This window comes from Oryx dammah, unplaced genomic scaffold (genome assembly GCF_014754425.2).
Source record: "Oryx dammah isolate SB20612 unplaced genomic scaffold, SCBI_Odam_1.1 HiC_scaffold_11150, whole genome shotgun sequence".
NCBI classification, from domain to species: Eukaryota; Metazoa; Chordata; class Mammalia; order Artiodactyla; family Bovidae; genus Oryx; species Oryx dammah.
The window spans coordinates 1,277,808-1,289,056 of record NW_024080543.1 but is presented as its reverse complement, the minus strand read 5'-3'; positions in this window follow the sequence as shown (position 1 = coordinate 1,289,056).

The following is an 11,249-nucleotide window of genomic DNA, read 5'->3' as shown; positions in this document are numbered from 1 at the left end:
AATGGAACCCTCATCTAGAGCTATGAGGAGGAAACGGGGCTCCTCTTTTGTGGGCGGGACCGTCGGGGTTCCTCTCGAGTGGAGGCCGGTATGTAGGGGAACTTCTTGAGTTGCCGCAATGGTGTGAAGGACCCTTTCGAAGATCAAGAGGGAAGGTTTGATTTGCCTCGAGACGCCTCAGCGGAAACGGGCCTCATTTCACCTGGAGGGGAGAACCTCGTGGATTTTCTCGAGTTGTGGCGCGACCTTCTCGAGTTACGACATTGACTTCTGGGACCCTCCCTTGTGAACTCAGGAAGGTCCAGTCTCCAAGCGAGTTGCGAGCGGCCTGTCGGGAATCCTCTGCAGTCGGTAACGGTGCCTAAGTCCTCGTGTGGAATCTAGACGTAACCTGAGGATTACTCTCCAGTGTTGACATGGGTCTTGGTGTACTTCTGGAGGCACCACAGGGGAGTCTGTCCTAGTCTCGTGTGGGGATATGCACGTCCGCATTCCTCACTAGCTGGAGCAGCCAGGGCAGGCTTCCCGTCCCCTTGATACAGGGATCTGCGGCATTCCATGGAGGCTTTCCCACGAGGGTTTCCCACAGGGCTGTCACACGTGCCACTGTGGTGTGAGTCGATCCTCGACGTGCAAGTTGAGGCAGTGCGGGGAAATCAGGTTCTTCTGGACTGCACGGAGACATTTTGTGCACATTGGGAATGGTGGCACCAGCCCTGGAGTTCCTCTCGACTTTTCTGTGGAGAGCGCCTCCTCCGAGATGTGCCAGGCAGGCCGGGAATCCTTTCCCGACGAATCAGGGAAAGGAACCCTCATCTCGAGCTATGAGGAGGAAACGGGGCTCCTCTTGATGTGGGCGGGAACCCGGGGTTCCCCTCGAGTGGACGCGGGTAGGTAGGGGAATTATTTGAGTTGCAACAAGGGTGTGATACTCCCTTTCGAAGATCAAGAGGGAAGGTGTGATTTGCCTCGAGATGCCTCAGCGGAAAAGGGCGTCAACTACTTGGAGGGGAGAATCTCGTGGTTTTTCTTGAGTTGTGGCGGGACCTTCTCGACTTACGACGTTGACCTCTGGGAACCACCCTTGTGGCCTCAGGAAAGGCCATACTCCATGCGAGTTGCGAGCGGCCTGTCAGGAATCCTCTGCATTCCGAGCCATGTCCTAAGTCCTCGTCTGGAGTCTATGACGGAACCTGAGGATTCCTCTCAACTGCTGACATGGATCTTGGGGTACTTCCGTAGGCAACCACAGGGGAGTCTGTACTAGTCTCGAGTGGGGACATGCACTTCCGCATTCCTCACGAGCTGGAGCAGCCGCGGCAGGATTCCCGTCGCCTTGATACAGGGATCTGCGGCATTCCATGGAGGCTTTCCCACGGGGGTTTCCCACAGGGGTGTCACACGTGCCACTGTGGTGTGAGGCGATCCTCGGTGTGCAAGTCGACGCAGTGCAGGGAAATCAGGTTCTTCTGGAGTGTACTGAGATATTTTGTGCTCATTGGGAATGGTGGCACCACCGCTGGAGTTCCTCTCGAATTTCCTGTGGAGAGCGCCTCCTCCGAGATGCGCCAGGGAGGCCGGGAATCCTTTCCCGATGAAGCAGGGAATGGAAACCTCATCTAGAGCTATGAGGAGAAAACGGGGCTCCTCTTGATGTGGGCGGGACCCTCGGTGTTCCTCTCGAGTGGAGACGAGAATGTAGGGGAACTTCCTGAGTTGCAACTAGGGTGTGATACTCCCTTTCGAAGTTCAAGAGAGAAGATGTGATTTCCCTCGAGACTCCTCAGCAGAAAAGGGCCTCATCTAGACTGGAGGGGAGAACCTCGTGGATTTTGAAGAGTTGTGGCGGGACGTTCTTGAGTTACGACGTTGATCTCTGGGACCCTCCCTTGAGGTCTCAGGAAAGGCCATTCTCCATGTGAGTTGCGAGCGGCCTGTCGGGAATCCTCTGCAGTCGATACTGGGGCCTAAGTCCTCGTGCAGAGTCTATGACGGATCCTGAGGATTACTCTCCAGTGCTGACATGGATCTTGGGTACTTCTGGAGGCACCACAGGGTAGTCTGTCCTAGTCTCGAGTGGGGACATGAAGGTCCGCTTTCCTCATTAGCTGGAGCAACCATGGCAGGCTTCCCGTCGCCTTGATACAGGGATCTGTGGCATTATATGGAGGCTTTCCCACGAGGGTTTCCCACAGGGCTGTCACACGTGCCACTGTGGAGTGAGTCGATCCTCGGTGTGCAAGTCTACGCAGTGCAGGGTAATCAGGTTCTTCTGCAGTGGACTGAGACATTTTGTGCACTTTGGGAATGGTCGCACCAACGCTGGATTTCCTCTCAAATTTCCTGTGGAGAGCGCCTCCTCTGAGATGTGCTGGGAAAGCCGGGAATCCTTTCCGGACGAAGCAGGGAATGGAACCATCATCTAGAGCTATGAGTAGGAAACGGGGCTCCTCTTGATGTGGGCGGGACCCTCGGGGTTCCTCTCGAGTGGAGGCGGGTATGTAAGGTAACTTCTTGAATTGCAGCAAGGGTGTGAAGGACCCTTTCGAAGATCAAGAGGGAAGGTGTGATTTGCTTCGAGACGCCTCAGTGTTAACGGGCCTCATTTCACCTGGAGGGAAGAACTTCGTGGGTTTTCCGGAGTTGTGGCGGGATCTTCTCGAGTTACGACGTTGACCACTGGGACCCTCTCTTGTGGCCTCAGGAAAGGCCAGTCTCCATGCGAGTTGCGAGCGGCCTGTTGGGAATCCTCTGCAGTCGGTACCGGGGCCTAAGTCCTCATGGGGAGCTATGACGGAAACTGAGGATTACTCTCCAGTGCTGACATGGATCTTGGGGTACTTCTGGAGGCACCACAGAGGAGTCTGACCGAGTCTCGAGTTGGGACATGCAGGTGCGCTTTCCTCATGAGCTGAAGCAGCCATGGCAAGCTTCCTGTCGCCTTGATACAGGGATCTGTGGCATTATATGGTGGCTTTCCCAAGAGGGTTTCCCACAGGGCTGTCACACGTGCCACTGTGGTGTGAGTCGATCCTCGGAGTGCAAGTCTACGCAGTGCAGGGAAATCAGGTTCTTCTGCAGTGGACTGAGACATTTTGTGCACATTGGGAATGGTGGCACCACCGCTGGAGTTCCTCTCGAATTTCCTGTGGAGAGATCCTCCTCCGAGATGCTCCGGGAAAGCCGGGAATCCTTTCCCGACAAAGCAGGGAATGGAACCCTCATCTAGAGCTATCAGGAGGAAATGGGGTTGCTCTTGATGAGGGCGGGATCCTCGGGGTTCCTCTCGAGTGGAGGCGGGTATGTAGGGGAACTTCTTGAGTTGCAGCAAGGGTGTGAAGAACCCTTTCGAAGATTAAGAGGGAAGGTGTGATTTTCCTCGAGACGCCTCAGCGGAAACGGGCCTCATTTCACCTAGAGGGGAGAACCTCGTGGATTTTCTACAGTTGTGGCGGGACCTTGTCGAGTTACGACGTTGACCTCTGGGACCCTCCCTTGTGGCCTCAGGAAAGGCCAGTCTCCATGCGAGTTGCGAACGGCCTGTCGGGAATCCTCTGCAGTCGGTACCAGGGCCTAAGTCCTCTTGTGGAGTCTATGACGGAACCTGAGGATTACTCTCCAGTGCTGACATGGTACTTGGGTTACTTTTGGAGGCACCACAGGGGAGTCTGTCCTAGTCTCGACTGGGGACATGAAGTTCCGATTTCCTCATGAGCTGGAGCAGCCATCGCAGGCTTCCCGTCTCCTTGATACAGGGATCTGTGGCATTATATGTAGGCTTTCCTACGAGGGTTTCCCACAGGGCTGTCACACGTGCCATTGTGGTGTGAGTCGATACTCGACGTGCAAGTCTACGCAGTGCGGGGAAATCAGGTTCTTCTGGAGTGCACTGAGAAATTTTGTGCACATTGGGAATGGTGGCACCAACCCTGGAGTTCCCCTCGACTTTCCTGTGGAGAGCGCCTCCTCCGAGATGCGCCAGGAAAGCCTGGAATCCTTTCCCGACGAAGCAGGGAATGGAACCGTCATCGGGAGCTATGACCAGGTAACGGGGTTCCTCTTGATGTGGGCGGGACCCTCGGGGTTCCTCTCGAGTGGAGGAGGGTATGTAGGGGAACTTCTTGAGTTGCAGCAAGGGTGTGAAGGACCCTTTCGAAGATCAAGAGGGAAGGTGTGATTTGCCTCGAGATGCCCAAGCGGAAAAGGGCCTCATTTCACCTGGAGGGGAGAACCTCGTTGATTTTCTCGAGTTGTAGCGGGACCTTCTCGAGTTACGACGTTGACCTCTGGGACCCTCCCTTGTGGCCTCAGGAAAGGCCAGTCTCCATGCGAGTTGCGAACGGCCTGTCGGGAATCCTCTGCATTCCGTGCCATGGCCTAGGTCCTCATCTAGAGTCTATGACGGAACCTGAGGATTCCTCTCCACTGCTGACATGGATCTTCGGGTACTTCCGTAGGCAACCACATGGGAGTCTGTCCTCGTCTCGAGTGGGGACATGCACGTCCGCATTCCTCACGAGCTGGGGCAGCCGCGGCACGCTTCCCGTTGCCTTGATACAGCGATCTGCTACATTCCATGGAGGCTTTCCCACGAGAGTTTCCCACAGAGCTGTCACATGTGCCACTGTGGTGTGAGTCGTTCCTCGGTGTGCAAATCGATGCAGTTCACGGAAATCAGGTTCTTCTGCAGTGGGCTGAGACATTTTGTGCACATTGGGAATGGTGGTACCAACGCTGGAGTTCCTCTCGAATTTCCTGTGGAGAGCGCCTCCTCCGAGATGAGCCAGGAAAGCCGGGAATCATTTCCCGACCAAGCAGGAAAAGGAACCCTCATCTAGTGCTATGAGGAGGAAACGGGGCTCCTCTTGATGTGGGCGAGAACCTCGGGGTTCCTCTCGAGTGGAGGCCAGTATGTAGGGGAACTTCTTGAGTTGCAGCAATGGTGTGAAGGACACTTTCGAAGATCAACAGGGAAGGTGTGATTTGCCTCGAGTTGCATTAGCAGAAATCGGCCTCATTTCACCTGGAGGGGAGAACCTCGTGGATTTTCTCGACTTGTGGCGGGACATTCTCGAGTTACGACGTTGATCTCTGGGACCCTCCATTGTGACCTCAGGTAGGTCCATTCTTCATGCGAGTTCCAAGAGGCCTGTCGGGAATCCTCTGCAGTCGGTAACGGTGCCTAAGTCCTCGTGTGGAGTCTATGACGGAACCTGAGGATTACTCGCCAGTGCTGACATGGGTCTTGGTGTACTTCTGGAGGCACCACAGGGGAGTCTGTCCTAGTCTCGAGTGGGGATATGCACGTCCGCATTCCTCACGAGCAGGAGCAGCCGGGGCAGGCTTCCCGTCCCCTGATACAGGGATCTGCGGCATTCCATGGAGGCTTTCCCACGAGGGTTTCCCACAGGGCTGTCACACGTGCCACTGTGGTGTGAGTGGATCCTCGGTGTGCAAGTCTACGCAGTGCAGGGAAATCAGATTCTTCTGCAGTGCACTGAGACATTTTGTGCACATTGGCAATGGTGGCACCAACGCTGGAGTTCCTTTCGAATTTCATGTGGAGAGCGCCTCCTCCGAGATGCGCCAGGAAAGCCGGGAATCCTTTCCCGACGAAGCAGGGATTTTAACCCTCATCTAGAGCTATGAGTAGGAAACGGGGCTCCTCTTGATGTGGCCGGGACCCTCGGGGTTCCTCTCGAGTGAAGGCGGGAATGTAGGGTAACTTCTTGAGTTGCAGCATGGGTGTGAAGGACCCTTTCGAAGATCCAGAGGGAAGGTGTGATTTGCCTCGAGTTGCATCAGCAGAAACCGGCCTCATTTCACCTGGAGGGGAGAACCTCGTGGATTTCTCGAGTTGTGGCGGGACCTTCTCGAGTTACGACGTTGACCTCTGTGACCCTCCCTTGTGGCCTCAGGAAAGGCCAGTCTCCATGCGAGTTGCGAGCGGCCTGTCGGGAATCCTCTGCAGTCGGTACCGAGGCGTAAGTCCTCATGTGGAGTCTATGACGGAACCTGAGGATTCCTCTCCATTGCTGACATGGATCTTGGGGTACTTCTGGAGGCACCACAGGGGAATCTCTCCTAGTATCGATTGGGGACATGAAGGTCGGCTTTCCTCATGAGGTGCAGCAGCCATGGCAGTCTTCCCATCGCCTTGATACAGGGATCTGTGGCATTATATGGAGGCTTTCCCACGAAGGTTTCTCACAGGGCTGTCACACGTGCCACTGTGGTGTGAGTCGATCCTCGGTGTTCAAGTCGACGCCGTGCAGGGAAATCAGGTTCTTCTACAGTGGACTGAGACATTTTGTGCACATTGGGAATGGTGGTACCACCGCTGGAGTCCCTCTCGAATTTCCTGTGGAGAGCGCCTCCTCCGAGATGCACCAGGAAAGCCAGGAAACCTTTCCCGACGAAGCAGGGAATGGAAGCTTCATCTAGAGCTATGAGTAGGAAACGGGGCTCCTCTTGATGTAGGAGGGACCCTCGGGGTTGCTCTCGAGTGGAGGCGGGTATGTAGGGAAACTTCTTGAGTTGCAGCAAGTGTGTGAAGGAACCTTTCGTAGATCAAGAGGGAAGGTGTGATTTGCCTAGAGACACCTCAGCGGAAACGGGCCTCATTTCACCTGGAGGCGAGAACCTCGTGGATTTTCTCGAGTTGTGGCGAGACCTTCTCAAGTTACGACATTGACCTCTGGGACCCTCCTTTGTGGCCTAAGGAGAGGCCATTCTCCATGCAAATTGCGAGCGGCCTGTCGGGAATACTCTGTATTCTGTGCCATGGCCTAAGTCCTCGTCTGGACTCTATGACCGAAACTAAGGATTCCTCTCCACTGCAGACATGGATCTTGGGGTACTTCCAGAGGCAACCACAGGGGAATCTGTCCTAGTCTCGAGTGGGGACATGCAGGTCCGCATTCCTCACGAGCTGGAATAGCCGCGGCAGGCTTCCCGTAGCCTTGATACAGGGATCTGCGGCATTCCATGGATGCTTTCCCACGAGGGAATCCCACACGGCTGTCACACGTGCCACTGTGGTGTGAGTCGATCCTCGGTGTGCAAGTCGACGCAGTGCAGGGAAATCAGGTTCTTCTGCAGAGGACTGAGACATTTTGTGCACATTGGAAATGGTGGCACCACCGCTGGAGTTCCTCTCGAATTTCCTGTGGAGAGCGCCTCCTCCGAGATGCGCCAGGAAAGCCGGGAATCCTTTCCCGACGAAGCAGGGAATGGAACTCTCATCTAGAGCTATGATGATTAAACGGGGCTCCTCTTGATGTGGGCGGGACCCTCGGGATTCCTCTCGAGTGGAGGCGGGTATGTAGGGGAACTTCTTGAGTTGCAGCAAGGGTGTGAAGTACCCTTTCGAAGATCAAGAGGGAAGGTGTGATTTGCCTCAAGAAGCCTCAGCGGAAACGGGCCTCATTTCTCCTGGAGGGGAAAACTTCGTGGATTTTCTCGAGTTGTGGCGGGATCTTGTCGAGTTACGACGTTGACCACTGGGACCCTCTCATGTGGCCTCAGGAAAGGCCAGTCTCCATGCGAGTTGCAAGCGACCTGTCGGGAATCCTCTGCAGTCGGTACCGGGGCCTAAGTCCTCGTGTGGAGTCTATGACAGAACCTGAGGATTACTCTCCAGTGCTGACATGGATCTTGGGGTACTTCTGGAGGCACCACAGGGGAGTCTGTCCTAGTCTGGTGTGAGGACATGAAAGTCTGCTTTCCTCATGAGCTGGAGCAGCCGTGGCAGGCTTCCGTCACCTTGATACAGGGATCTGTGGCATTATATGGAGGCTTTCCCACGAGGGTTTCCCACAGGGCTGTCACACGTGCCACTGTGGTGTGAGTCGATCCTCGATGTGCAAGTCGAGGCAGTGCGGGGAAATCAGGTTCTTCTGGAGTGCACTGAGACATTTTGCGCACATTGGGAATGGTGGTCCCACCGCTGGAGTTCCTCTCGAATTTCCTGTGGAGAGCGCCTCCTCCGAGATGCGCCAGGACAGCCAGGAATCCTTTCCCGACGAAGCAGGGAATGGAACCCTCATCTAGAGCTATAAGAGGAAACGGGGCTCCTCTTGTTGTGGGCGGGACCCTCTGGGTTCCTCTCTAGTGGAAGCGGGTATATAGGGGAACTCTTTGAGTTGCAGCAAGGGTTTGAAGGACCCTTTCGAAGATCAAGAAGGAAGGTGTGATTTTCCCCGAGACGCCTCAGCGGAAACGGGCCTCATTTCACCTGGAGGGGAGAACCTCGTGGATTTTCCCGAGTTGTGGCGGGACCTTCTCGAGTTACGACATTGACCTCTGGGACCCTCCCTTGTGGCCTCAGGAAAGGCCAGTCTCCATGCGAGTTGCGAGCAGCCTGTCGGGAATCCTCTGCATTCCGTACCATGGCCTAAGTCCTCGTGTGGAGTCTATGACGGAACCTGAGGATTCCTCTCCACTGCTGACATGGATCTTGGGGTACTTCCGGAGGCAACCACAGGGGAGTCTGTCCTAGTCTCGAGTGGGGACATCCACGTCCGCATTCCTCACGAGCTGGAGCAGCCGCGGCATTCTTCTCTTCGCCTTGATAGAGGGATTTGCGGCATTCCATGGAGGCTTTCACACGACGGTTTCCCACAGGGCTGTCACACGTGCCACTGTGGTGTGAGTCGATTCTCCGTGTGCAAGTCGACGCAGTGCAGAGAAATCAGGTTCTTCTGCAGTGTACTGAGACATTTTGTGCACATTGGGAATGGTGGCACCACCGCTGGAGTTCCTCTCGAATTTCCTTTGGAGAGCGCCTCCTCCGAGATGCGCCAGGAAAGCCGGGTATCATTTCCCGACGAAGCAGGGAAAGGAATCCTCATCTATTGCTATGAGGAGGAAACGGGGCTCCTCTTGATGTGGGCGGGACCCTCGGGGTTCCTCTCGAGTGGAGGACAGTATGTCGGGGAACTTCTTGAGTTGCAGCAATGGTGTGAAGGACCCTTTCGAAGATCAAGAGGGAAGGTGTGATTTGCCTCGAGACGCCTCAGCGGAAACGGGCCTCATTTCACCTGGAGGGGAGAACCTCGTGGATTTTCTCGAGTTGTAGCGGGACCTTCTCGAGATACGACGTTGACTTCTGGGACCCTCTCTTGTGACCTCAGGAAGGTCCAGTCTCCATGCGAGTTGCTAGCGGCCTGTCGGGAATCCTCTGCAGTCGGTAACGGTGCCTAAGTCCTAGTCTGGAGTCTATGACGGAACCTGAGGATTACTCTCCAGTGTTGACATGGGTCTTGGTGTACTTCTGGAGGCACCACAGGGGAGTCTGTCCTAGTCTCGAGTGGGGATATGCACGTCCGCATTCCTCACGAGCTGGAGCAACCAGGACAGGCTTCCCGTCCCCCTGATACAGTGATCTGCGGCATTCCATGGAGGCTTTCCCACGAGGGTTTCCCACAGGGCTGTCACACGTGCCACTGTGGGGTGAGTCGATCCTCGGTGTGCAAGTCGATGCAGTGAAGGGAAATCAGCTTCTTCTGCAGTGGACTGAGACATTTTGTGCACATTGGGAATGGTGGCACGAACGCTGGAGTTCCTTTCGAATTTCCTGTGGAGAGCGCCTCCTCCGAGATGCGCCAGAAAAGCCAGGAATCATTCCCGAAGAAGCAGGGAATGGAACCCTCATCTAGAGCTATGAGTAGGAAACGGGGCTCCTCTTGATGTGGCCGGGACCCTCGCGGTTCCTCTCGAGTGGAGGCGGGTATGTAGCGGAATTTCTTGAGTTGCAGCAAGGGTGTGAAGGACCCTTTCGAAGATCCAGAGGGAAGGTGTGATTTGCCTCGAAACGCCTCATCGGAAACCGGCCTCATTTCACCTGGAGGGGAGAACCTCGTGGATTTTCTCGAGTTGTGGTGGGACCTTTTCGAGTTACGACGTTCACCTCTGGGACCCTCCCTTGTGGCCTCAGGAAAGGCCAGTCTCCATGCGAGGTGCCAGCGTCCTGTCGGGAATCCTCTGCAGTCGGTACCGAGGCGTAAGTCCTCATGTGGAGTCTATGACGGAACCTGAGGATTACTCTCCAGTGCTGACATGGATCTTGGGGTACTTCTGGAGGCCCCACAGTGGAGTCTGTCCTAGTATCGACTGGGGACATGAAGGTCGGCTTTCCTCATGAGGTGCAGCAGCGTTGGCAGGCTTCCCGTCGCCTTGATACAGGAATCTGTGGCATTATATGGAGGCTTTCCCACGAGGATTTCCCACAGGGCTGTCATACGTGCCACTGTGGTGTGAGTCGATCCTCGGTGTGCAAGTCGACGCCGCGCAGGGAAATCAGGTTCTTCTACAGTGGACTGAGACATTTTGTGCACATTGGAAATGTTGGTACCACCGCTGGAGTTCCTCTCGAATTTCCTGTGGAGAGCGCCTCCTCCGAGATGCGCCAGGAAAGCCGGGAAACCTTTCCAGACAAATCAGGGAATGGAACCCTCATCTAGTGCTATGAGGAGGAAACGGGGCTCCTCTTGATGTGGGCGGGACCCTCGGGGTTCCTCTCGAGTGGAGGCCGGTATAGGGGAACTTCTTGAGTTGCAGCAATGGTGTGAAGTACTCTTTTGAATATCAAGAGGGAAGGTGTGATTTGCCTCGAGAAGCCTCAGCGGAAACGGGCCTCATTTCACCTGGAGGGGAGAACCTCGTGGATTGTCTCGAGTTGTGGCGGGACCTTCTCGAGTTAAGACCTTGACCTCTGGGACCCTACCTTGTGACCTCAGGAAGGGCCAGTCTCCATGCGAGATGCGAGCGGCCTGTCGGGAATCCTCTGCAGTCGGTAACAGGGCCTAAGTCCTCGTGTGGAGTCTATGACGGAACCTGAGGATTACTCTCCAGTGCTGACATGGATCTTGGGGTACTTCTGTAGGCACCACAGGGGAGTCTGTCCTAGTCTCGAGTAGGGACATGAAAGTCTGCTTTCCTCATGAGCTGGAGCAGCCATGGCAACCTTCCCGTCAACTTGATACAGGGATCTGTGGCATTATATGGAGGCTTTCCCACGAGGGTTTCCCACAGGGCTGTCACACGTGCCACTCTGGTGTGAGTCGATCCTCGACGTGCAAGTCAAGGCAGTGCGGGGAAATCAGGTTCTTCTGGAGTGCACTGAGACATTTTGTGCACATTGGGAATGGTGGCACCAGCTCTGGAGTTCCTCTCGACTTTCCTGTGGAGAGCGCCTCCTCCGACATGTGCCAGGCAGGCCGGGAATCCTTTCCCGACGAATCAGGGAA